At 40.6% G+C, this 23,033-nt stretch overlaps 1 protein-coding gene and 1 long non-coding RNA gene across 3 annotated transcripts in view; one reads left to right on the forward strand and one right to left on the reverse strand.

Moving 5' to 3' along the window:
* The window catches only part of ARL15 (ARF like GTPase 15), a 398,154-nt gene that overhangs the window by 370,180 nt on the left and 4,941 nt on the right, over nucleotides 1-23,033 (forward strand). The gene's annotated exons all lie outside the window — the stretch shown is intronic.
* Nucleotides 18,058-20,344, reverse strand: LOC140631599 (uncharacterized). Its single transcript, XR_012029131.1, has 3 exons — nucleotides 20,014-20,344; nucleotides 19,327-19,483; nucleotides 18,058-18,366 (listed from the first exon to the last, which is right to left on the reverse strand). It is a non-coding gene; the product is annotated as an uncharacterized lncRNA (long non-coding RNA).

Here is a 23,033-nt window from a genome sequence, read left to right on the forward strand (position 1 = left end):
GGAAGTATTTACAGGAAATGGAAGATTGTGTGGAGCTTTAGTATGAGATTTATATACATAGATGTGTGTGTGTGTGTGTGTGTGTGTGTGTGTATTTTAATTCTGCTTAAGAAAAAAAATCAACATGAAAATCTAAGTGGAGGGGAAAGAGGTCTTTAGAGTGAGAAAACCTTGATTTGAATCTCAGCTTTCTAGTTAGGCGGTTTCAAATTTTGTTCATAAAAGTATACCTTTTCGAGCACCTGCTCTTGGGGGTTATTTTATTTATTTATTTATTTATTTATTTATTTATTTATTTATTTATTTAATTTTAGTTATTTATTTTATTTTATGGTAAGATCCTTACCTGTATTTGTGCCTTGTCTGTATCAGAGCCTTTCAAGGACAAGTGCCATTTAACGATTTTAAAAATTGGGAAACTAAAATTGAAAGATGTGAAATGACTTGTCCAAGAGTAAATGGTTAGAAGGCACCAGGACAGCGATCTTTCTGGTTCAAGGAGCAGAGCACTGGTATGGGGAACAGAGGTAGTAGCTCAAATGCCCATTGGCACAAGAAGCAAGTGGGTGATTCAAACAGGTGGCTCCCCTCCCTGATGCCTTTCCACAGAAGTATTCCACCTGCCACGGATCTTTCATCTGGAAATCTTAGCGTGTTTATGAAAACTGCACACACAGATATGCTTTCCCATCCTCTATTGTTTCCCTCGACCACTACTTTCTTCTCCCTCATATCATTTGTACAAACGCTAGCTCCATCTTTTTTCTTTTCTTTCTTCTAAGAAAAATAAATATGTTCATACTGTTCAACACTCTGCTGGAGTGAATCCGTGGGTAGGAGTACACTTCTTTTTACAAGAGGTGGCTTGCCTTGCATTTGTAGAATGCACCATGAACACATTCAAAGGTTCTGCAAACCATTCGACATTCATTTCAATGGCTTCCCTGATTCCTTCCAAGTTGAGGGGGTGTGACAGAAAGGGCTTTTGCCCAGTACATTGTGTAACACCTTTGCACACACGTTGTAGACTTATAATTTAGTCCTTGAAGTTGTTAAAGAAAACTGCATGACTGCTGATCTTTGCAATATGGTTCCTGTTTCCACAGAGGCTGGTAGTGATCGATTACAAAAGCCCTGACGGGAAGGTGTTTTGAGGGGCATATTATGCCCTCTACAGTTGCCCGGTGAATGTTCACCCACGCCTGGTGCTTTTTAAGATAAACCATTGAAGTGTCCCTTCCACCTGAGGACAAAACCAAGGAAAGAAATAAAAAGCCCAATAGAGATCTAGAAGTCATAAAATTGATTGCATATGTACTTGTACTAATTTAACTGTTCAATTATAGATTTGTTGAGACTTTTAAAGTGTAACAGGCCTTCAAAAGAAATACAAAAAAAAAATTTTTATTATCAGACTCACCAGGTTACACCCCTCTCCTTTGAATATATGAGTTCAGTCTGTTCCACAAATAAAAACTGTATTTCAAAATTTCATTTGCCTTGTATACTTAACATTCTTCCTTATAGCCATTCTTTGATTTCATTTGCTAAACATTTGCCAGAGGCTGGTGTTGCTTGCTGTGACTTTAGAACCAGATTTTAAGAGCTTCATATTTATTAATACACAATCCCCTGTTTGCATTTTAAAAAGCCTTACTATCATCTTGGATCCTTGTTGAAATTCTGCTGAGTTTGAGAAACCTCTCTTCTACATGCCCCCCCCCCAATCTAAATCACTCTCATTATCACATTTATGTAAATATTTTTGATATGGCCCCATTGCCAGATACCTTTAAAATGTCTGCTTTTTTTCCAACTCTGTCTAAATTTTCCCTTCTCTCGGCAAATTCTCTGCATTATTCCCTAATTCATTAGTAGTGATACACTTGGGCGTCTAGTTTTCTTGGCTGTGGTACAAATCGAAGCCTCAGCTATCTCGTGGCCATATGTTCTTATTGCATATGCCATGTGATTTCTAAGAATGAGAAATTCAGAGCCTCTTCCCAGTCTTAGTTGAAGATTGATAGCTTAGAATAGGCAATATGTGTAAGCACAATGCTGTCTTATGTCTATTTACCAAAAGTGTTTTGAGGAATTTAGCTTCAGTTTTGATTGCCAATTCACTCCTGGCAGACTCATAAAATAAGAAGCAAAAGGGCCCCCTTCACTCCTCTGGTAAAGGAGTTTGATATATGAGGGATTAGAGCAATGTTAAGTCCTTCTAGAGGCAATGCAAGAAAGCAATCCAGCAACTCCTCTTGGTTTCAGAAAAGGTTGATTGTAGCTGCTCTTCTCAAGCCAGAAACTGGAAGAGCACTATTTTCTGGATCAATAAGGATTTAAGGATATAGACTAGTGGCATTTTTTAAGGGGGATCTGTTTCCTGATGAGTAGTCTCTGGAATGGGAAAGTGGGAGGGGATTGTTTTCTTCATTTGTATGCTCTGTGAGGGCAAAGACTTGAGATTTTTTTGTGTTTGGTTAGTGGCCACAGGGTATGTGTAGAGGATGCTGTTGATTGGAAGTTCTCCCTTTGAGCTTCCATTTCTGAAGAATGAAGCCCTTGTCTAAAAGGTGTCTGTATCTTATCTCAACCAGGATCCTACGCAGGCTTGGGCCTTTGGAGTAATTCTGTATCAAATCAGCTATGTTGAAATTCCTAAGAGAGTTGTTTGATGATTCAATCTCTTGGTATGTTCCACTAATCTTCATACGTGAAGTGATATCAGAGACACATTTAATGACTTACAGCTCTCAAATAAGTTGCTACAGTTGGACCGAAAAGGCTTTTCTCAGACAAATCCAGATATCCCCTTTCCCTTATCTGCTTGCTTTCAGGGGCCTTCTAGAGAACAAATGGCTGGCCTTTTCCAAAGGGACAGGTTTTCCTATCTGATGCTTTTGTTCCCCAGAAAGAAAAGAAAATGAAACTGTTGTCTTCCCTTAGATGTTCAATCCAGAGCAAACTGAAGCTTTATGGCTATCTTTTATAGTAGTCTCCTTCATATAAATATGAATGGGCAATTACTGAATATCAGAAGCTTGAGTTAGAGGTACACCATCCCTTTGATGTGCAGAGCAAAACGAAATGGTAAGACATCAGATGTTGGGCTACATGCATTTCCTAAATGACCTTAATTTGCTCAGTGTAATGCTTTGTGACTCTTTGTGATGTTAACAGCCTTTGGAGGAAATTATGTTGGGTCATATAGCCTTTTCCTGGCTTCATATGAGATCCCCTGTACCTTTAGGTTTTTGTCAGAACATTCTAGGTTAGCTGTGTATTTGCTGGGCAGGCTTAGTACAAATACCTTAAAAGACATATCATCCACTTCTGTCATAGTAAAAACTTTCTGGGAAAAAACAAAACAAAACAATACTATGTTCTGGAACCTAATTTTCTATTTTCGTTTCTGTGTTGCATTTTGACTCTTTACCTATATATAGCCCCGTTTAAGGTGTTCTCTTAGATAAATATTTTTCGGGGTTTTTTTGTTTGTTTGTTTTGTTTTTTAATGATTAAGTCTTAGAATTTCTCCTTGGAATAGGAGAGGCTGAATTGGGAAGCAGTAAGTGAACCATAATGACTAAAATAAATGAATAGTATAGCAGCTAAAATAGAGATCTCTGATTGATTGGGTCATAAAAGTAGGACCTATCAAAAATACCATCAAGCATATTACCTGCAAAATAAAATATGTAGACATTGTTTAATGCTAGACATGAGGACTGTAATTGTAAAGGTCCTTGATATCATTTTCTCATAATTTATAAATATGATGAACTCTCAAATGAGTTAGCAGCTGTCAAGACAAGTAAACCCCACACCCTCCTCTCTGTCCATGCTGCCATTTTTACACATGTGGGCACACCGCATAGTTAGTGCCTTTCTCTCCCTGTACCCCATCTTGTTTGTCTCTCTGCCCCGTGGCACAGTGCCTAGCATGTAATAGAGCCCCCTCTCTATCAAATGAATAAATGAAAACTACAGACAATCCTGGCTGCCCTGTTTTAGCAAGTATTGGTGGTTCTCCTTTCTCCAGCAGTTCCTTTTGGGCAGTTCCTTGCTCCAACATCTCTGCCCAGGAGGCAAGGGCAAAGAGGGCGCCCTGAGCATCTGCCCCATATCAAACCCTACTCCTGATGCGGGTTTCACCAAAATGAGTGATGGGATCTGCTTTAGAGAATGTGTACTGTAGCAGGGAAGATGAAGACCTTAACAAATACTGAACTGATGAATGAATGAATGAATGAATGAATGAATGAATATACATCTGAGGGAGCAGTCAATTCTTCGGGGAGGGGACCTCAAAAACAAAGAAAAGGGGTGACCAGAAAAGGGGAGGGAGGTCCCAGAATGGATGAGTTAAGTAAGTAGTAGCCCCAAGGTGTGAAAATTCAAACCTGGTGTATTTGGAGAGGGAGCAAGCACTTTGAGACATAGGTTTAAGTAGTGTTGGGATTCAGGCAGTGTAGTTAGAGGCATATCTTTTCACCTGCTCTAGACTGTGAGTCCTGGGAGGACAAAGACCATATTCAACCTTCTTTACAGCCCTGGCAAGCTTTGCTCCAAGAAGGAAATGGAGAATGTTGGTAGATTTAAATTTAATGATCTAAAATGGAATTATAAATTGTGTGTGTGTGTGTGTGTGTGTGTGTGTGTGTTCTCATTTCTCTCCCATTTCCTTGTTCTATCCATTCTCTGGTATATACGAATAATGAACTGATTAAAACACTCAGCAGAAGGGAAGAGAAGGAGATAAGGAAAAAGAAGAAGTTTGTGTTTAGTCTAAACTTCTGGGATTATGATTTCATCAGGGGAGAGGTTGTTTATAAACATATATATAAATAATCGCACTTCAAGACCATGTGAATACTTGCAGGGATACAGGGTAAATACCATTGGAATGATAAAACCAAGGGGACTACAGGATCTCAGAAGGAGAATCTTGAAAGAAAGGCATTTGAGTTGGGTATTAAGCACAAGTAACTCAGAATCTGCGTGGTGGTGGTGGTGGGCATGAAATAGCGCCAGGCACACTTTTGAATGCTTTACATCACTGTGAGGGAGGTATTATTCTTACTAAAATTATTATTACCCTCATTTCCCAACTATGGAAACTTGGGCCTAGAACATTTAAGAAACTTACGCAAAGTCAAACACCTAGTAAGTGGTAAAGCAGAGATGTAAACCTAGGCATTTGTGGCTCTAGCCCAGCACACTATTACACTATGCTACCACCCACATGGACACAGAGCAGAGGACCTTCTAGGAGAATGGCATGCCTTGAGCAAAGGGCTTATCTATGGGAAGGGCAGGATGGATTTAAGGAGTGGCTATACGCCCAGTTTAGCTAGTAAATTGGGGACCCAAGGATCTGTATGTTTGGAAGACTATCTACATGGCCTGATTTTTAAGGAGTGTCGGGAGGCCCTGCAACCAGGTCTTATCCCAGCCCTACTAGAAGTGCCTGAAGTTACACTCTGTTGGATTTCATTTCCTTTTATTGTCCACTGGTCTTTCGTGCAGCCCCACCTCATTGGTGGTGCTGGCTTCATGTGCACGGTGCTAAGAGACAGCACGGTTCTGCTATGCCAGACTCCCACCATTACATCCTGCCCCCATTGCCTAGACACACTACTTAACCTTTCCAAGCTTCAATGTCCTAATAGTACCTTCCTAGTGTGTTGACATAAGAGTTAATGAGGTAATATATTTTTACAAATTTTTAAAGAGCACCTGACACATAGTAAGATATACAGAGACCTGGGGTTCCTAGGATTGCAGAAAGGAATTACTAGAAAGGAAGGTGGAAAAAGAGGAAGAAAGGCAAGATTTTATTTCTCTCACAGAGTTTGGCCAAAGTCCTGTGGCTAAAGATAACTTAACTTTGCTGATTTTAGATTCCGCCTGCACCTCCCCTCCCCCGCCCTCCCCGGGAGATTATTTTGGAGGGTGTTGTTAGGGGTGATCACGTGGCATATAAAATGCCACATGACATCTGATATCTGGCATAGAAGATAATAAGAGCTGGACAGTGCAGTTACAATCCCATCGCCCAGAAACACCACAGGGGGAAAATAATTCTATGTGAGCACTACTAGCACCACCTTTAAAATAGAGAGAAAAAAATCTGGAAAATTATGTTTTAAGTATCTTGTGTTTTATACAGTAAAACGAACAATCCCTTGGATTTCTCTTTAAGGGATTTGATCTACTGAAGAATTTCTTCCTCCTGTGGTACATAAAATCCATTCTTAAAATGAATTAACTTCAGCTGAGGTTTCTTATACAAGACAATTCTGAAAAATCGGAGTCCATACTCCTTGGTAATAGTGTTGACAAGCACTTTTAAGAACCCCTAAAATAGTAAGAATGACTCAAGACCTAGTGACTTTCAATGAAGCTTGGTGTGTTCTGTTAAGTAATAATGCCAAGCAAAGAGATGGAATGTTATTATTCACTCCAGATGGAGATGTTCCTTTATTTTCATTTGTCTGTGTAGTCACACTGCTTCTGTCCACAAAGAATTTAAAGTGACTCACATGAGAATAATAATAAATTAAAGCAGGAGATCAGGACAAAGAAGAGGAGACTAGAATAACATCAACCCTATGGGTTAAATCACTGCTGCCATTTGATTTCATATTCAGCGCTGTGTTTCTGAAAAATAAAAAGGTGGGAGGAGTCATGATCTGTGATGTATTTTTCGTTATTGGAAAAGAGGAGGTTATGTCTTCAACAGGGAAGAACTGTTTTCCACAGTTCTAAAAGACTTTTTCTGCAAGAGATATAGAATGAATTAATGAGTAATCCATGACAACATTTTTATGGTAAATGTAGCTCTCAATTTTTTTGTGGCTTTTTCTTGTGCTGACATTAACAATGTAGTATTAAAATGTAGTGAAGAGATGTTATAGCCTTCTGCAGGCTGTCCTTGAGCTTCATTCAAGTGTCATCAAACACCCTGTAAAGGAAGGCGGATGGCCTGTGAGCAATCTTTCTGAACGGGGTCTGAGGGAGAGCAGACTGTAGCAGGTTTTATTTCTTGCCCCAGACCTGAAGTCCTGATACTACTGACTGGAAAACGCACAGATGAACTTTGCAGCCTCGTCAGAGAGTAGCAGATTTTTATTTGTGACAGTTAAGAATCCTGAGTGGTGATCTTCTCTGCTTGGAAGGCTACCCACCTTCCTGAGGTGGGGGCACTCTTATAAATTAAGTAGAGGGTACCATAGGAGGCTAATCGTTGTTGGCAACCGTTTTTTTCCCATTCATTTAGCGCATGTTTATTGAGCCTCTGCTGTGAGGCAGGTTTCATCCTTTTATGTGTCTCTACCTAGAGGTGTATTTTTAGTTTCTTCCTTAAAATGCCCTTTCTGCTCTTGGAGTTGTTCATATATATGTTTCTATTAGTGTTTTAATAGGAGCTTATTATTTCAAGTCCAATAATTCAGAAGCATATTAAGAAAAAGTTAAAATCTTTATTCCCTTCTCCCTACTCCCACCCCATGTTACCATTCGTTGTTACCAGTTTGATGTGGCTCTGTCCATATTTTCCTCTCAAATGACTTCCTTAACTGTTCAGATAGTGTATCTAAAAGTTAAATGTATAAGACTGGTGGGTTTGTTTGTTTGTTTTTAATGGAGATGTACTTATTATGCTGGCAAGTATGAGAAATTTTCCCTTAATTATAATCTATGTTCTATAGTGTTCTTGTTTGTTTTGTCTTGTCTTGTCTTGAGGGAAGGGAGCAAAGCATTGTTACCTCTCTTGAATAACCTAGAAACTAAAGCCCCCATCTTGCACAGAGTCTTTCCTGTTCTGAACAGGACCAAAGTTTTTTTTTTTTTTTTAGATTTTTTTATTTTTATTTATGATAGTCACAGAGAGAGAGAGAGGCAGAGACACAGGCAGAGGGAGAAGCAGGCTCCATGCACCGGGAGCCTGATGTGGGATTCGATCCTGGGTCTCCAGGATCACGCCCTGGGCCAAAGGCAGGCGCCAAACCGCTGCGCCACCCAGGGATCCCTGAACAGGACCAAACTTGACAGGATGCCATAAGCTTGTACTTTTCTGAGGATGTCGACCGACTTCTGAGGTCAATGTACGTGTATGTGTAATAGAAGCATAGAGATGTTCATTCATTTTGAGACTGGCTTCAGGATCACAGTATCAGATCTAAATACATTCTACACACCCTTCTTGTAATTCATCGCTTATGTACCCTTTCCTTGATTTTCTGTTAAACAAGGAATCTGTAATCCGTTTTATAGTGTTACTTATTGTGCATTTAGTGAACAGAGTCCTAAGAACACAGCATGATCCTAAAGTTGCAAAAAGAAAGATTTAGAAAATCTGAATATATAGTTATACTTTTATGCCTAAGACAATACTTGAGGATGATAAGTGTGAAACAAGATGGATCACTGTTGAAAAAACAGAACTACTTTTGGAAAAGCTTAAATAGCAATGGTATTTGAAACATTTCTAGATGGCCAAGACTTGCCAACAATCTCTGAAATACTACATGCAAGGAGTCTTTCCCATGTGTAAGCTGTTAGGCATTGCTAGCCCTTACCCAAGAAAACCAGATACACACAACATACTTTCCAAAATTTGACTCTTAGATCTGAAGACCAGTAATTATAAATATGTGTTATGTGTCCTTAAATGAACATTGTTGCAAGAGAGGTCTAAGGAAGCAAACTTTAGTGTTCTCATTTTACATGTGGAGAAATGGATGGAATGTGGGAACAAGGCTGGGGGGTGGGGGTGGGGAGCAGGGGGCCAGTGGAGCTCCAAGATAGAGCGGACATCTATTAGAAAAGTGAAAAGCAAGTGCCTTGCTAGGAGATGACTTCTTGCCAGCCTCAATGAAGCAGTGTGAGGGTGACCATCCTTTCCTGGAAACGTAAAGCAACCTGAAGGAAGAGGCAGCGGCTTCATCTCATCCAGTTGGTTAATCCCCTCTCTGTCAATCATTGGCGTACGATCTGAATAGACTATAAATTCACATTTCTGGAGCCACATGGTCAAAATAGCACTTTATATTCAGTGTGAAATTCTTAAAATGAAACCCAGCTGGCAGATGGGAAGGATTCTGGGGGTTGGGGGGAACGGGGAGGGGATATTGGGTGTGCAAGGGGTGCATGATTTTCCAGAGAGCTTTTTTTATGCTTTGTGCAGATATAGGAGTATTTTTATACATCTATGATACAGCGCAAATGAGTCCCTTAAACCCGAGCCGTAAGAGTCTAATTTATATTTCAGAAGAATCTAAAAACCATTAAGATACTTATGCAAGCCATTCCAGATTCTTGCCTGTGAGAATAGAATGATTTGCTCATTTAGGGAACAGTTCAGTTCTTCCATGAGTGGTAGTTAATAAATTACATCTTTCAGTGTTTTAAATAAGTCCTTGGCTTTAATAACTTAGTTTAAAAAGAGAACAAGAGAGACAACAGCTAGTCCAGTTCACTCCCATCTCAATCTCATGTTCAGAACTTCTGCCCATCATGTGGTTCACGCTTGTTCCATTTCCTTCTCTCTCCTCGGCTTGTAAGGGAAGTATCCTATGTCTTTGTGCCCCACAGGGTCAGTGGTCACGTCAGAACCAGGCGCACTCTCCGGAACACAATGCTCTTGGTTACTGAGCCAAGCCTTGCAGCCCGTGGGTCATCCCAGACGTCCCCACAGTTTATCACATCATCTTGTCCCTTCTGACAGCACCGAAAAGCAGGTCAACCTGTGACCAGGTTACTACGTACTTGGTGTCTGTGACTTCAAAAAAGAAATCAGGATTCAAATATTTTAGCAGCTGTGAGAGATTTCAGCTCGCCCCAATGTTTTATGAAAACCGTGTGCTGCATTTAACTTGCTAAGAAGTGCCCAGGTGATGTGTGTCATATGTCTTGGGTGAGAAGCTGGAGTCCAATAGGCAGGAATTTCTTTCCCTGATCCTTGTTTTCTCCAGAACCACATCTTTCTGTGTGAAAGAGGAGATGTCATGAACTCACACCTAAAATTTACAAACGCTGTTCACGGGCTCTGAAGTCTAAATCCTCTTATGTTAAACATGATAAAGACAGGGTATCAGGTAATTCATTCACTAAAAAAATTAATTTGTGGCACACAGAGGTAGATGCCGTTATGGGCATCGTTTTATTTTATTATTGATACATATAGTTAAAAACAGCCCAAGCCATCGTTTGCCTGGTCTTGGCATCCTGTGATTTTTATTTTAAAGTACTATGGTAGAATTGCCGTCTTGCTCATAGATGTGTGATAAAGGTGTAAAGAAACAGAGAACTTCAAAGTAAAATAAGACTTGTCTTCAGAGCGCTAACATTGCTCGTCCCTTAGAGAGCTCTAAATGCAGGAAATAGGAATCCAGGGCATCAGCTAACAAAAGTACGCTATAATTCTGTATCTGTTTCTGAGTCTAGAAAATGGGAGTAAGTTCTATTTAGAAAATATTTTACAAATACATTCAAAATAATGTAACATTTGTTTTGTTAAAGGATACTGTGTTTAAGAACAACGTATCCAGTTTTGACCATAATGTACATTCATAGACCTGAATAGTGACTCTCTCTACTTGAGACCGCAGGGGTGTGGGTATCAATATGGACTTCAGTGGGGTTTTTTTTATTTATACTCTACTTTTCTTTCACAAAAGGATTTGAGGTGAGAGACACTAGTATTGATTTTGACAGTGGACATGGTTTTATGTAACACTCTCAACTTCCGACTAAAGTAGGTGTTAATGACATCCCCCTGAGAAGGCGTTCGATTCAGACAGAATAAAAAGTGGGATTTGAAATTCTTAGAAGCCCCCCTTATATGACCCAATCTGAACTGGTAGATACTAACTGGTAGTTAAAATAATTTAACTTAAAATATATAAATGATACTAATCTTTTTATATTGGGCCAGTACCTTTTCAGTGAGTATGAAGCCACTGATCAGGGTTCTGTATCATATTTAATGCACAAAATACAGCCACTACCTATGCTATGATTTTCACTTCCTGTTTCTTTAAGATAGAACCATAAGATAAAGTAAAACGGTAAGTTAAGGACACGTGGGAAGCAATTCACACTTTCACCTGCCTCGATTGCTCTTGATAGTCGTCTCGCCTAAATCTGATTTGACAACAGCTTGTTTTTAGTGACTTACCTTCATTGGCCTCTTTGAACACATTCCACATAACTTTTCAGAGAAATAGAAATTCTCTTCTCAACTTCCTATTTCATCCGTTGATGCCATTTTTTTTATTTTTATTTATTTATGATAGTCACAGAGAGAGAGAGAGAAAGAGAGAGAGGCAGAGACATAGGCAGAGGGAGAAGCAGGCTCCACGCACTGGGAGCCCGACGTGGGATTCAATCCCGGGTCTCCTGGATCGCGCCTTGGGCCAAAGGCAGGCGCTAAACCACTGCACCACCCAGGGATCCCCGTTGATGCCATTTTTAATTAAATGACTTGATGATAGTAACAAATGTGTTGCCTCCATGAGAATTAGGAAACCAGTCGGCAGCAGAAGTGAGCAGACGTGCCAGACAGCAGTGCCCCGGTGTGAGCATCAGGTGAGCGGCCAGCTCCACCCGGGGCCTGTACCCCCAGGGCATGGGCAGTCTGTGCAGGCAACGTCCGTCATTATCTTGCACCGGGGCAATGAAGAGTCAGTTAAACCTAGGTGATTAAGTAGAGGTTAATTGAAGGAGCCTTTATTGTAACTGTATGAAATTTTGTTTTGAAACCAGCTACAGATTTGTCCTTACCTGCAACGGCTTGATATTTAATTTATATCATGCCCTTAGTCCGTCTATTAGATCAGCAATGTGGCAAATGTTGTTATTGCCACGGTGCCTTCTCGTTTTTCATGGCGCTTATTCCATCAGACTTCACTGAGTCACTGCTGTCCCTGCTTGATACCTGCCGGTCTCTTCCAATCAAGCTCGGTGAGATCTGGGACTTAGGTTCACCCTTGTGTCCCCGGGACCTGAAACAGTGAGTGAGTAGTAACAGTAGAAGGAGGGACAGACGGCTATTTATTTGGTGCATTTGTTTCAGCCCAGTTAAATGCTGTGACTTGTCCCCACCAAGATCAATTGATTTCCACTTTGAGCAAGAAGAGAGGACAGAGAGTTGTACTATCGACCTATGGTGCTCTCTAACACAGTTCCTGGTCCACTTTTGCAATCCAGTTCCTCAATCTCCTCCTGATTCTGGGGAGGGAGAGCCTGATGATTTGTGGTCAGAAACCATATATTGAATCATTAACAGGGCTTTTGTTCTTTGATTTTTGCTTTAAAAGATCAGTTCAGAACTGTTTCTCAACTTCAGCATTGTTGACGTTTCAGGCTAGATAGTTTTTTGTTGAGGGTTGGGAGGGCAGTGCATTGCAGGATGTCCAGCAGCATCCCTGACCCTTACCCACAAGATGCCTGCAGCAAACACCCCGCCCCACCCCCACTGTGACAACCAGAAGTATCTCCAGACGTTGCCAAATGTCCCCTGAGGGGTGTGGTCACCTTTCCCCTCTGTTGAGAACTAGTGTTTTGGACTAGTCCCAGTTTGACCACTAGGACACAAGGCCGCGCTAACAGTGCTGTGCTAAATCCAGTCAGTGGCTTTTGGAACCTTCATTTCTGGTGTTCTCTTTATGTCTGATTGTAATGTTCTCCAGACTTGTCTTTCATGGGCTTTATTCTGAGTTCAACTAGTCCTGTGTGGGTTTTTTTGGCTAAAATTCCCCAGGACGGATTACCACTCAGCTTTTCTTTCCTCAGACTGCCTGCAAGCCTCTTTCCAAGCTCATATTTCTCAGTTGCCAGGATATTAGGCTCCTGGCCGTATTGCCAGTAGGAAAAGAAATTCTCTCTCTGTGACTAACAACATGGCTGTTTGTTCGAAGGCCATTTGTTACCTGTTCCCCTTGCTCAGATGTGTTATTGAGGTGGCTGTCAATTTTTTCTGCCTTTTCCCCCTGTCTCTCCACGCCTTCCTGTTTTTCCTTTTCCTCCCAGTGTTTCCATGGTGGCTCCTTGCTGGAGCCAGAGGACAAACTGCTGACAGGAACATCCCTTGAATATCTCTGCATCTGGACAGGGCCATTGGCACCCTCCATTGGCGGCTCAGCAACGCGTGGCTTGCCATATTTGTCTCCTGTTTAAGGCCCAGGAATTTGAATCTGCCCCAACGTCTAAATGTTGTCGTTGTTACGACAGAGTGCTGCCATAGTACCACAAGGCCACTATTAAACATGTTTATTTGGGTTCCATATATTAATATTTTGTTTTGTTATTACCACTGTTGCTTTCCCAGACCTCCCAGCTACAAGACTGAGATAGAGGATATATAGTCCATTACCAAAGCCAAATAAGCTAGAATATAAACTTTTTAACAGATATTTGTGTTTTTAACAAGCTTTAACCATTGTTTCAACTTATTTTTTCCTAGTATTTTGTTAAGTCAAAGAATCCCTTGAGTTGACCAACTCAGAGTGGTTTTGTGAATGGTACCAACATTGAATAAGCAGAAAGAAGAGTTCTGTCAAAATCAAAGCATGCTCTTCTGGCTGTCTGATTAGGTCACAGCCGATGAAAGTGTATTCATGGCATGGAGCCTTGTATAACAGAAAACAAGCTGAATATGAGATACAGCCAAAAAACAATTTCAGAATATACAATAGTGTTTCAAGAAAACTCAAAATATGAAATAGTATAGCAATTGTCGTCTGTATGTCAGCTAACATCAAGTTACCTCAAATGTTTGGGTAAAGTAAGTCTTTGGGGGATGAAAGCTGATCCCTGGGAGCAAATGTTGGATTTGAAGACTGCCAGGCTCCAGGTCTTCTCTCTCTCTCATGCCACTTCACAGAATCACCGTCTGTAGTGAAAACTGGTGTAGCTCCATAACACAAAAGCATGCATTCTGAGCACTGGAAGGTCCTCGGAGCACATCTACCAATCCCAAGCTAAGCATTTAGCAAGGCAGAGGAGGAATAATCTAAGCGAGTTGATCCTTTTCAGTTACTGAGGCTGACACAACTGTTGGTAATTGATGGGTTTTCTTCCCTGATACCTCTTCACCTCAAAAAGTATGGAATTCATATTTTCAAACTGCACTTTACGATACCAAGATATCTACCCACCCTCCCACCCAGCCAGCCATTTCAATATGCACAGTTAATGAGGATTAAGTTTAAAAAGATAACCTTAAAAGAATCAATTTCATGGTGAATGCATCTAGTTAAGCAAGCCATTTAAACAACATTTTACTCGTGTGTAGCAGACCATTTTATAAGTTACTGATAGCTTTACAAGCCTGTGTTTCAGACAAGCTAATTGGTTGTCTCTGATGTGTTTGGGGCTTTCACTCATTAACTCTCCTTCCTGTCTAGTACATACTTGACTAGCTCTCATATGTATAGATAGAATTGTTTAAGCAGCCATATTCTATTGCCAGGAAAAAAATTTTCATAAATAAATTTCTGCCTATTTACAATGTTTGCTGTTTTGTAATAAAGGTAAAATCATAACCAAGTACTGTCACAAACATGGAAGGTACTTAGAATCAAGTCTAACACCCTAAAAGTGTTGGTACCAGAAATGAATGCTCTTTTGAAGGAGTGGAATAGAATTGATTACAGAAGGGAAAGAGAAGAGGGTAAAGGAAAATGATATGCTGTCGAAACCTGACTGCCTCTGTAATTAATGACCGTGTTATAGATGTTATTGAAAAGTCTGATGCCTGCACCTGCATGCGAAGACAAGTGTACTGATGCTTCTCTTTTTGCATATGTCAGTGCTTTCCATTCTCTAAGATAAGAATTAGATGCTTTGTTTGGACACAGATTAAAGGAATAGCTCAAAACATATGTGTCCTTTGGGTCTTGAGATTTCTGGAGTGGGTCTATTTTCCATGAGAGGTTACTTACTTTTCTGTTTGCAAAACAATTCATTGCAGCTGCCTGTAGGCATATGTATGATAGAGTTTAAACCAATTAGACCTCCGGTTTTGAAACTATTCATGAAATCCCACCTCCTGCATGAAATCTTGGCCTGCTTAATTAAAAGGAGTGGCAACTTCTTCAGTTTCCTTCCTTTACTAACATTTAAATCTGAGCTGAAATACAGTACATACTTTGTTGCCCTTATCGTTATAGTTTCAGCTCTTTACATTCGTTTAAAGATAATGAGTATCCTCTCTGTGTCTGGCATTCTTTTGGGTATCTCAGAAAATACAAAATTTTTTTCATTGTCTGTGCCTTCAGAGAACTGAGGTCTCTTAGATATGAAAAAATTAAGAATAATTATCCAAATCTTTGAATTTCCTAAGTGAAATGAGGCTATCCTCATAAATCTGAGTGACAAGAGTTCAGCCCAGACTTGTGAAGATGCTTCATGCCCATTGAATCTTGATATCCTAACTCATTAATTTATGTGATGATTATTTATAAAGCCTGTTTGAGGGAGAAAGTAGTGGCTCATATAGTGGAATTCATAATAGCCAAAAAGTGGAAACAGCCCAAATGTCCATCGACAGATGAATATGGCAAAAACAAAATGTGGTATGTCCATACAATGGAATATCTTTCGGCCATAAGAAGTACTCACAGATGCCACAACATGGATGAACTTTGAAAACTTTATGCTAAATGAGAGAAACCAGACACTAAAGGCCATGTACTATATAATTCCATTTATATGAAATGTGCAGAACAGGCAAATCCTAGAGACAGAAAGGAAATTAGTGAGTGCCGAGGGCTGAGAGAGAGGGCAAATGGGGAGTGACTGCTAATGGGTGGGGAGTTTCTTTTTTAAGTGGTGAAAATGTCCTGAAGTTTGATAGCTGTGATGACTGCAGGTGTCCGTGAATATACTAGAAATCACTAACTTGTATTATTTTTCAAAGAGTGATTTTACAGTCTGCAAATTATAGCTCAATAAAGGAAAATTAAATGTCTATAGAGCTGAATGAAAAGATGTTAAAGTATATGCTAGAGAAATACAAAATCCAAGCAAGGTAAAGGAAATTCTTTAGAATCTTAGGAGGGCATGTCTGCTCCTGAGAGGAGACCCATGATATAGGCAATGATAATTTACATCCTGGAGGTTCTTTTTGTTGTGGCAACTATTTTTGTAAAGAGCCTAACTTGGCAACAAGTGACCCCAAAAATTTTGCCCTGGACATCTGTCACTCCAGTCACGTGTCAGCCTAAAAACTCTGTTTGAAAAGCAACTCAAGTTCAATGAGGTGGGAACCACATGTTGAATGATAACCCATTTCATTTAGGATGGAAAGTTGTCTCCTTAGGATAGAAAGTACTTTCCAGGGAAAGTATTTTTAACCCTGGAGAATTTAACATTAAGAGTATAAAAATAACCAAATCTACAATAGTAATACTTTTATTTCAAGTATTTATTACATTTAGGTCCACCTGGTACATTCACTTTATAATTATTGTTTAAAATGTGTAAATTATTTCAGAATTGGCCTCCTATGTAGAAAGATACGAGGGGCTCCAAGGTGGTTGTCAGTTAAGTACCCGACTCTTGGTTTCAGCTCAGGTCCTAATCTCATGGGTCATAAGATCGAGCCCTGAGTGGGGCTCCATGCCCACCATGGAGTCTGCTTGAAGATTCTCTCTCTTTGCCCCTCCCCCCACTCATACACTTTCTCTCTCTAAAATAAATCTTAAAAAAAATATGAGAATTTAGTTAAGCTTGTAAATAGTATTAGAAAGTACCAGAGCTTGGGACACCTGGAGGGGCTCAGTGGTTGAGCATCTGCCTTTGGCTCAGGTTGTGATCCTGGGGTCCTGGGATCAAGTCCCTCACTGGGCTCCCTGCAGGGAGTCTGCTTCTCCATTTGCCTATGTTTCTGCCTCTTTCTCTGTGTCTCTCATGAATAAATAAATTTTTTTTTTTTAAAGGAAGGAAGCAAGCAAGCAAACAAACAAACCAGAGCTTGAGGGGCCCCTGGGTGGCACAGTCAGTTGTGCGTTGGACTCAGTTTCGGCTCAAGTCATGGTCTCAGAGTTGTGAGATCAAGCCCATGTTGCACAGAGTTTGCTTGGGATTCTTTCTCCCTCTCCTCCTGCCCCTCCCACTCATGCATTTGTGCTATTTCTCTATTTCTCTCTCTCTCTCTCAAATAAATAAATCTTACCCCTCCAAAAGAAGAAAATACCAGAGCTTGAGAGTCATTGAATTTATAAATTTAAATGAAGAAATGCTTAAGAACTCTTGCTGAGCAAGAGAAAAGACTTAGCTACTTGAGGGTATTTTGATTATTACAGTCTAAATGCTGAAAAAGAAGACTGAATATATTAAATGTATAAATGGAGTCTTGGAATGTTTAAAAATGGTTAATTAAACTAAGTTTATAAAAGGACCTAAACTATATCCTGAATGTATTGTTAAAACTTAACAGGTATATAGACAGAATGGTGAGATTTTTAAACTGCATATAATAGCTTCAGGAAAACCTGGGTTTTAGACATTGTATATTTAGTAAATTGTATGTTCCTTTTTAAAACTGCAAAGTCACAATAACTAGATTGCTCTGCACTAAGAGCCATCCTTGAAGGACACAGGCCGTGGACCCTATGCCCTGGCTAGTTCTTGCTGCTGCAAGGAAGTCTCCACATAAAAGAAACCCAGGCTGAACACAGAGGGGTAAAAATACGGCTTTATGACTACAATCCAAAGTATCTGAAATTATACATGGAGCCTGGCCAGATGGGAAAAGCCAACTTCTAGGCCCCCCCACCCCGCCCCCCAAGAGTCTGAGTCAAAGTGGGGAAGAGCTGGTCTAGCAAGTGAGTCCAGCCACCCAGGCTCCTTGTACCCCTGCTGGACAAAGTGGGAAGCTACAAACAGCTTTAGCCAGGGATTGGCAATTTTTTTTTTATTTATTTTTTTGTAAAGGGCCAAACAGTAAATATTCTAGGCTTTGTGGAACATACTGTCTCTGTGGCAGTTACTCAACTTTGCTGTTGTAGGGTGAAAGCAACCATAGACAAGTGAGTAAACATGGCTATGTTCCAATAAAACTTTATTTGCCTGGGTGCTGGGAGGTAACCAACAGTGGCTACTGTGACGAAGGTCCCGTCTACTTTAGTTTCTTCTACGTTAAGCCTTCTCCTTGAGGTGATAGGAAGACATCAGCTGGATTAAAACTATGAGTATCTAGAAGCCGATTCTTTCCACTTGTGGATGGAGGCACCTTCCATTGGATGCAGAAGTTGGAGCAATTGAGCATACAGGAGTCGCCTCAGGCTCGGGAGGGCCAAGTAGAAACCCTGCGATAAAGGAGATGCTCTACAGGAATGCTGGGTATCTTCCATTGGCCTGTGAAGACGGAAAGCATCCATACCTAATTCCTGCCTCTCACAGTGGTTGTCCAATAAGCAAGCTTTTTGAATAGGAGACTGAGACAAACCTTCTAGGCATATCGAAAAGAGAAGATAGATGTAATTAGTTCTGTAATTCTCGGGTACCAGATTAAGCCAAAAAACAGGAATGCTTTTCAGATTCTAGCTCCCACCGCCACAGCACTGGGATCATTTTATTCAGCTCTTCTGGAACACAATAACCTCTCCCGTACAGTGGAAGCCTGAGTTTTTATGTAACTATTATCACAGCATATAACACTCTCCACACATCAGAGATTACTGATTGGGCAAGAAGACTTCTCATAAGGGCGAGGCTCGATCACAGGTCATAACCTGCAGGCATTTGTCTGGTTTTTAATTATTCCAAGGTCAGGCAGGCTGCACTTTGCTTAAGAAAGAAGTGATCTTAACCATAACTACACTTTCATATTACACCTAACATTCTTGAAATCAGTCATCTGTTATAGATCTGCACTCCCAAAGTAATATTGTGGTGTTGGTTAATTTTAATGTGTTTTCTGGTCCCTTTTAGTACTCATTAAAAAGTAAACAATATCTGTTCTGTGTTGTAAGATCTTCGGGACTATGGCAAATTGGTTTTACTTGTATTATTTATTTCTGCCTTTAATGACATATTTAGTACTTTTCTAAGGATTTCAAAATCCTGCAAGCAGAACAATGAAAAGGGGAACAGCTGGTGCTGCTCTCTCTAGACTAACCTTTCTTTGAACAAGCTGCCAAGAATGCACTCTGAAGAATCTTAATGATGCCATGCCACTTTATCTCCAGACCCCATCCTGGAGCCATGGTGTGGGCAAAGTTCTCTCTGACTTTGGTGAAGGTTACCAAGTTAAGCCTACTCCATGAGCTTCTGCAATTAAGACCACAAAACGGGAAGGCCCCTCAGCAAACTCACCTGTGAGATGTACATACTTGTGTATGCTGGTAAGTGCTTGACAACCGACTCTCTAGAAAGAAGAAAGTCTTGGTTTGTTGCACTTGCAGATTTCCATGGTGTAAATAGTTCAGACCCCGGCCAATTTCATGACTCGTGCATTTTGATGTCCTTGTGCCTGGAGGTGGAAAGAGAAGGCACCTGATCAGCATTTCAATACAAATGTTTCATGTTTCCCCCAGTGTGACATGGTACCACAACAGGTGCATCCACTCTAGTGATTAAAGTTTAAGGAGCCCAGGTGAAGATGAGGCAAGTTCTGTTCCCTTTTTGACAGCCATGGACAGTATCCTACAAAATTTCACAATTTATTCAGACTCTCCTAGCATCCTATTAATTGGAGCCCTGGAGTACATTTATCATCTAGACCCTACTTTTACCAGAGAGTTCAAAACCAGTATGAACCTGTCTCAAAAAACACGATTCATACAACTATTTGAAAAATACAGGCGTGCCATGGACATGTTGTGTATTTAAAATGACAAGAAAGCCATAATGGCTCCTCTGAATGAAGATAGTTACTGAGTCACGTTCTCTTGCATCATGCTCTTGCTGGCCTACCAGACCCCCAACTGCAGCAGCTCTTTCTGCTGGCTCTCTGTGTTTTGCCTGCATTCTTCATCCAGTGTCCCTATTGTCTTGTCTCACCTGCTGATTGATCGCCTTCGAATTGAAGGAGCTGAAGTTGTCAGCCTGTCTCCTTCGTGAGACTGATTCCTTGTCCAGAGATGAAGAAAGAATGTGCCTTTATTTCTAAGGGTTCTTTGAACAGTCTTCTACCAAGATATTTCTTTTTCAGATTGACTTATATTGTCTTAATACTCCTCTCTCTATTTGAATCAGTTCCTTTTCTTCCAGTTGAAGTATAATCAGGGTGCTATAAAGGAGTGAAAAAGCCTTTAGTAAACTGTACAGTATTAAGTTTTTATGGTCACTAAAAAGCCAGGGGCCAAAGGGCTTGTAATCTTATAATGTAAATGATGAGGACAGTTCCCTCTTCGGGCTATTGTTTCTGGGTTTTGTTTTACGGTATTCTGCTCTCATCAGTGGAACCCCGTACATTGGCAAGAGGAGCAGTGGCACAAGTGGCTCCTTAAGGCACACACACGCCACCTTCCCACACTCACCAGTTTTGTTCAGGAAGTGGTGGTTGAATAAATGAGGTTTGGGGAAGCCAACTTTTAGGACCCACATTTTCAAAGCTCCTTATACTTAACTTCATCCTACCGCAGTGCACCACAGCCACCCCCAAGTTAGGAAGGGTCTGTTATAACCTGCTAGTTTTTTCCCAGAGGGAATATATGTGTCCAGTGTAGGTTGGGATCTAGAGAAGTGCGGGCAGAAAAGATATCCAGCTTCTATCTCTGGTGGTGAATGTGTGGGAAAAGAAACTAAATCTCCCCAGACAGGGCCAGAGATACCTGCATCGGTATCACCCCAGGTGGCATTCTGGACATGGGAGGGGGTGAGGCATTTTTGGTTACAGCAATGACTGGTTGGGGCTAATGGCATTGAGTTCCCTAGAACTAGAGGTGACATATTCTAGGGTTCTCAGCACAGTCCCATGCAGTAAAGAATTGTCACACACCCTAAACCTCTTTTTAATGTCTTACAACACATTCATGTGGGTCAAAGCACTGTTTATAAGTATCTGAGCTTAGAACGTAGCTCTATGTCACATAAAAACACTAAGTCATCCCTTCTGGACTGTTCTTTCCCCCGCTCCCCAGAGTGTTTAAAGGAGAATGAGGCCAACTCTGGGCACACACTACTTACATGCTTTAATAACAAAAATAAGAAAAACAAGCAGTTTATTTTTATAAATAAAATGAGATTTGCAGGCTTTTAAAAGGGAAGACCTATTATTGCAGTTCAAAAGCTATTTACATGACTTCCAGAAATTTAGTCACAACAGGTTTGCAAGAATTAAAATAAAATTTTTGCTTGTGAAGTGAGGGCGAGATAGGGAAATCACTGTCATTACATAACCCTGTTAGAGGTCCTAAGTAGGAAAGGATTATTCTTTCTACTCAAAGAAACATAAAGGACATCTACTACCCAATGAGGGGGTCTCCTGTGCCATGAAAAATCTCACAGGTTTCACACCTGCTACAAACATGAGCAGCAAAGCGATGGTGCCAAGATGTCTCTGTGCTATTAGGACTTTACAGTAAATGTGGTGTGGGAATCACGGGATGCAGTAATGCACGTCACCCCACAGTGGCATGAGTGAAGGAGGGCTCTGGTGACATATCTAAAATAGGTTGGCTACTTATGGTGGCTTTGTTTTCCTATCTCTAGGGTGGACACATGGCCACTAACAAATGCCCACTCTCTGTGGCTAACCGAAAATAGCCAACTGACTACAGGTTGCCAAGCAGCTGTATTCTGATGTCATTGCCCCAAGTGCTATCTCCAGGAGCCAATGTGAAGCAGTCACCTCCTCCTCATCCCTGCCATTTCCAGTGAAGCATAATATTTAAGCCTCTGATTAAGTATTTGAAACATATGATTTATGTTGGTCAAACTTAAACACCTTATTCTTTAAAATTATACATCAGCATCATGGAAGGACAGGAAAAGCCACGGTGGACAAGTCAAATGTGACTGTAATTTATATCTTCATAATACAGAGGAGGTGAAATTTGAAGTTCAAGTTAATATAACAAAACTAAATGAAGGTGCACACCTGGGTGGCACAGCCGGTTAGGCATCTGATTCTTGGTTTTGGCTCAAGTCTTGTCTTGGGATCGTGGGATCAAGCCCCGAGTGGGGCTCCGCAGTGGTCACAGAGTCTGCTTGAGAGTCTCTCTCGCCCCCCCTCCCCCCACACTTTTGTGGGCTTGCATGCACGTGCCCATTCTGTCTCTCTCAAATATATGCTAAATGAAAATCCTAACCTAACTGGAAAAGTTCAAGTCAGAGCATGAGGTCTCCATCTTCTCCTCTCTTGTATTATCTGCTTTGTTTTTAGAAACACGAAACTCTGGGTAATGAGAAGCTATGTTCTGGCAGCAAACGGCAGACCACAGCAACTGTGGTTGAAACACACTGAAATGCCAGACTAGTTTTACAATTGATATTATAAATGTAGGGTGGTGTGGAATCATTTGGATACCAGTCGGGGGGAGTATGGAAGGGTGAGTGAGATACCCCACTTAGGTTACAGATCCAAAAATCTCAGGTTACGCAGCCATATTTGTCAGCTTAACACCATTAGGCTCCTTTATCTGGTGACCACCCTGTAATGGAACCTTCCATTTCCTCCTCATGTTTCATATTCAGCAGGAACAACTTCTGAAACTACCTTCAGACATCTTTATTATCTTCCAAGTGTGCCTACGCGATAGTCTATATTTTCAGTTGCCTAGAAACCAATCAAATGGGTACCTAAAACCTTACTGGGTTTTTTTGTCTGGTCCGTATTACAAAATACCACAAATTCTATTCTGTGATTATTTCAGTCTAACATTCTTTTCAAATTTGACGTTAATATGCCACCAGGATCAATTCTGTGAATTTTTAAGTGAACCGTTTAAAGGAAGTATTGTTAGTAACATGCCCTTACTGTGTTAGTCCTTTTTTTTATTTTAATATTATTCAATTTCTTGCCACCAGCCCTCTTCTCAGTTACTGGCAATACTTAAAATGATTTGGGGACACCTGGG

This window comes from Canis lupus, chromosome 4 (genome assembly GCF_048164855.1).
Source record: "Canis lupus baileyi chromosome 4, mCanLup2.hap1, whole genome shotgun sequence".
In the NCBI taxonomy this organism is placed as follows: domain Eukaryota; kingdom Metazoa; phylum Chordata; class Mammalia; order Carnivora; family Canidae; genus Canis; species Canis lupus.